Here is a 5,329-nt window from a genome sequence, read left to right on the forward strand (position 1 = left end):
TGCTGCTGCCTTTTCTCTGTTGTCACTCCACGAGCTAGCTCAGCTATGCTTATGTACATTGCATTCACTTTTCTGCAGTACTGACTTCAGATTTACTAGATGGGATCCTGTATCCCCCTTGCTCACCCCTTCTGTACATATTCATACTCTCTCTCTGAACTATTGTGAGCTACTTGTACCCCAATTTCTTGCTTCAGGCCCTTTCCCTGACTGTAGTGAGTCATCCTGGCTATTCCCCCTTTCCCTCCCCCTGCCCCACCCCAACCATCTACTCTGTCAACTCAGTGAAACTAGGCTTACCTAGGCATTCCCCCTCCTCCGGCCCCAGCTTCAGTAAGGGCTTCCCACCCCCTCAATGCTTCATCTTTCCACACTCAACCAGAGGCCCCCAGAGCCCCTACATTCTGGCTGCTGCAGGTGCTCTCCCTTCTCTGATCCAAGCCTCCCTTCCCCTGCCCACACTGAGACCCCTGTCTCCCATACCTCCATCCAGCCAGCAAGCCAGCAACTCGCAGGCTGACCCGGGCCCCTTCAGCTGGCAAGCCGGGCTCCCCTGTGAACATGAAGAAGAGACAGCCCCAGCCGTGCTGCCTACCACCATCTCACAGAGTGTACCCCTGCCTGAGCTGCAGCCTTCCATCTCTGGCCATCTCCTAAACTGCTTTGTCCTTCACGCTGCCAGCGAAGAGGGAGCTTTTAAGGACATTGAGGGGGAAGGTGGAGAGTGAGAGACACACATATACACATCTGTAGATTAGAGGTGAAAGACCTCATGAAATTCTCCTGAGGCATCACAAGCCCTAGCGTTTTGTGTCCTCCCAAGGGGTCTGACTCCCTGTTTTGATGTTGACAGCAAGAAACTAGTCCCAGTCAGTGGGTAACACAGAAATCTGCCTAAAAAATACCTTCATGCAGCCTTAGTATATAATATGCTGTTTTGAATTCTCTTAAATAACAGAGAATAAAACCCACCATTTTGAATGACATTAAAAAATTAAAAGGAACTCTAGAATTGTCTCACTGTTATGAAAAAGTGTTTGAGGAAGTCAAATATGAGTGAAAAAAATACTTAACTTCCATGATTAAAATTTATTCCTCTAGAGAATATTATGAGCCAGATCTTTGGATTTTGTAATCAATGGAACCATATTCACACCAACCCAGCACCGACTGAAAACAGAAAATTTGTTTGCTATAGAAAAAAAACAACCAAGGCTTTTCATATAATGTGCTAGTATTTTAGAATAATTCATGCATACAAAAATCTGATCCTGTAGCGCCTGTATCAGACCACTGCTAAGATCAGTAAGAACAAAGATACCTACTGAATAAATACAGGTCATACATGTCTAAACTGCCACAGGCAGTTCAGGTTGTTATTTTTGTCCAAGCTGCACACTGCCTGCAGCTAACAACTCTCATATTAGAACTCCAAATTTCTCCTATTCCTCCCCCAATCTTTGGACAGTTTTTCATCCCTGAAAAGACACAACAGTTTTCTTGAAATGACCATTACCCATTGGAGGGCAAAGGCAGACAATGCCATGTCATTTCTTGTTACTCAAAACACTAGGCAGAAATAGGGTGCAGATGGCACCAGAATGTGGCCCACAGAATGCGGCCCACAGAATGCATCCTCAGCCTCAGAAATACTAATTCAAAACTGTCAGTACTGCAAGCTGTCAACACACACATCATAATTCTCACTTAAACAGATTAATAAAACTTGAATAGTGATCAGACTTGCCATTTTAACTCTATTTTCAAACAGAACTGCGGTCTCTAGTACAAGTGTCATTGGTATTTAAAATTAAAAATTCAAAGGTGTTATCAGTGCTACAAGTATTGATCTTTTTGGTGAAAAAAAGTTTTATAACTAACTGTTTGAACAACCTGAAAGTTGTTTTTAAAATACTAGAAAAGATTACTGTACGGTTATCCTAATTGTCAGACCCTATCTACAGTTTTACAATGGCAAATACTACTACAATTCAGGATGCATTGCACTTAAACTAAGAAAAGGGGGAAAGAGAATGTGCCTGTGGTGTAATGCTTCCTTATGAATTTTTAATCAATGTTAATTTACTAAGGGGGGGGAGGGGGAAAGATGCGTTTTTCCTGTGTGGGATAGAGTAGGGAACTTTTGCAAGCTGTCATCCATTTCCTAGCTGTGCTAGATGGATGTGTGTCTTCTGTGTTCATCAATATGAAGGTCCAGATGTAAATTCCTACCTCCCACTGATATCAATGGGAATTAGAAACCAAAGCAACTTTGAGCATTTTTTCCACAAGAGGAAAGGAAAACTGGATTTGAATTAAAAGCTAGCCTTTCCAGCCAGCTCTATTCCATTCAATGTAAAAGCAATTTGGAGAAAGCCAGTTGTCCTTTTCTATTATGAATGAAAGTGACTAATCTACTGTGCGAGTATAAGCCAAATGCACTAGCAACATTGACCCAACATGCTTTTCTCAATCTTAACGGATTATGGAAGGCGTTAGTCTGTTTCCACTTTATTTTCAAACTAAGTTACAGATTATCTCCTATGCTTTCCAGTTACATATGGATTCAAGGCAGACTTCTTATTTGGAAAGAATCTAAAATATTTGATGCTATGAGGTAGCACCACAACATAATGGAACAACACTCACTTTTCACAGAGGAAACCCTAATCTATTTATTTTCCTTTGAAAGTTATAGCCTTTGGTTCTACAGATTATTGTACATGTGGCACTTAGTCATTCTTGTTATAAAAGAAAATGACTTATTTCAAAAGGACTTTCCCAGTTGTTCTTGAACACTAGTGTGTGGTCTAAGCAGTAAAACTGCTGTGGGTAGTTATTTGAAACTGTATTTGCACATTACTTTTTACATTACAGTTTTTAGTTAATTTCAATATTTCCCCCAACTGTTGCTCTAATAATGGACTAGTTCATTTGTTTTTGACTGTGCATTTAGTAGGTTTTTGTATGAACCTTGCAAAAGCATGTTCTGCATTTATGAAAGAGGTTAAAGTTAAAACTTCAGCAGTATCAACTTCCCAGCTTTTACCAAGAGAAACACTAGCCATGGTTACCAACTTTATAATTTCCCAGTTAGTCATCTGTTTCTCCCCAGCATTACTGACTACCAGCTCTTTTAAACATTGATGGCGTGGGCATGCTTCTTGCACAGTGGCTTATCCTTCTTGGAGTAGAAAGGCTGACCTTCCAAGTTCACATGGCATACCTAGAATTAATAATAAATATAATCAGGAATCACTAAAAATAATAAAAAAAAATTAAAAAAAAAAGAGGGAGAAAGACATAATTATCAACCTCAACTGTATTTCTCTCCTGCCACATATTTCTTTGGCAGAAGTGCATCTGATTTCCTGGATCAAAGTGGTAGTTTTCCTTGGTAGTTTTCCTACTCCATGTTGAGGTTAGGCTCTGGTTTGTATCAGCTCTCCTCTCTGTACTTTCCTGCCACCGCTACCCACTACGTTCACTAGTTTCCATTAAAAGGAAGTCTGGGTACACGATCCCCTAGGCAGCTTCAGCATGTCCCAGCAGTGCTTGTGTAGATCATCAAAGAACGGTGGCACACGCAAGCACATGCAGCTAGCTCAGACTTTAAGACCTAGATTCTGATCCTTTCACGTATGATTTTACAAAGGTTCTGATTAGGTGCCATGGTCCCTGAGGTACCATCCTTCCACAGTACTATTATATACTCATTCCTGTTATTACTTGGTATGGGTGCTTATGTGATCAAGGAGTGAGTCATTCAGACAGCCAGTATTGAAAACTAATTACTTATTCTTACCAGTTTATTCTTCAGCCCACAAAGCTCTCTGCCTGGCTGCAGTGCCAGGGTTTGAGAATGCGTGTCTGAGGCAGGGCAGCCTAGGTTTAGATCAGCTTAAACTGCCCTGGAATTGTACACAGGGTGGTGCAACACCACTTGCAAGGTCAGAGTTGGCTAGAACCACTTAAGGAAGTAAACATATCTGAATCTAGGAGTAAGAATAAATGTTGTCCGTAATGCTTATGGCAGGCTTAAAATCAGTGAGTGATAACATCAGTGATGTGCTGCTGCAAGTGGAAGGAAAATCACATGAAAGGATATGAGGATGGCATATTAGAATTTAAAAGTCATGTGGTTATTTACATTTGACTTAACCCACTGAAATAAAGTTAGCTCCTAACAAAAGAAGCTATGCTGCGAGAACTGCATTAGCAGAACTATCACTTCCAGAGAAAGTCGCATTGCTAATTTAAATAAGTACATAAGAATGCAATTAAATGAACAAGCAAGAGAAGAACACAAAATATTCAGAGAAAGCATCTTTTATAAGTGACTAAGAGCTGTTAGTTCGTGAAGGAAACTTGTTGTCTGGGTATTCTTTTCCTATGTTAGAATTTCAAAACCACTTCAATTTTCACAGGACACCTGTGTCACTCACTTCCAAGTACCCTTGAAAGACCAGTAGCTAGTTTAGTTTTAGATATTTACATTTCTATACTTTCTACTCTTCAGCCTAAATTTTAGAGGTCAACAAACATTACGAATTGTCACTACCATTTTTGCTGTGGCCAACACAGTATTTTTAGCTAATTAGAGGTTCTAGATGTTATTACCTTAGCACAGCATTATTAGAGCCAGATGAAAAGTACTCTTTATCTTACGGATTTTACTACTTTGTGTGCAGTGTGGGAATATGGCCACACTGTATAGCTGTATGTGCACCACAGTTCGATGAGTTTGACCAACTTCTATGCTAATTACTATTCATTCTCTCTAAACAGACTTGGTTTTGCAAGTTTCAAAAAGCATTCTGCATGGAAATACAAATGCACTGCTTTGTAAGATTGTGGCTATATTGTTCAGTATGGTGTTAATTTATTTTAAATCCTGCTTTATCTTTATTTGGTAAATATTGGAAGGAATAACAGCAGTAGTGCTATGTATTAATATATGTACTCCCTAAAACTGGATGTTTTATTAGAAAGCACTTGCTTGAGATGGTCAAATTTAATAATTCTAGTACGTTTATGGGAGGAGAAGAGAAATGAGTCCCATCCTTCTCCATCTGCAAGTAAAAAATGAAATTCAATCCTCTACATCCTTAGGCGTACGTTAGTCATTCCTGCTTTCAGGTCTTCTGATGTTACTTCACTATTTATGAGTATAAAGAAATTATATAGTATTTGATATAGAACCTACAGCACAAATGAAGCAGGTATCATGCCAAGTGTGTCCGAGAGCTTCAATGAATTTATCTCCAGCTTCAACAGGAAAATCACAGCCATGGCATTTTGTGCTGAACAAAGCAATATAATCTAAAAT

At 39.7% G+C, this 5,329-nt stretch overlaps 1 long non-coding RNA gene across 3 annotated transcripts in view; it reads left to right on the plus strand.

Moving 5' to 3' along the window:
• LOC308069843 overlaps positions 1–5,329 on the plus strand; it is a 57,983-nt gene that overhangs the window by 11,267 nt on the left and 41,387 nt on the right. The gene's annotated exons all lie outside the window — the stretch shown is intronic.

This window comes from Falco punctatus (assembly GCF_963210335.1).
Source record: "Falco punctatus genome assembly, chromosome: 9".
In the NCBI taxonomy this organism is placed as follows: Eukaryota; Metazoa; Chordata; class Aves; order Falconiformes; family Falconidae; genus Falco; species Falco punctatus.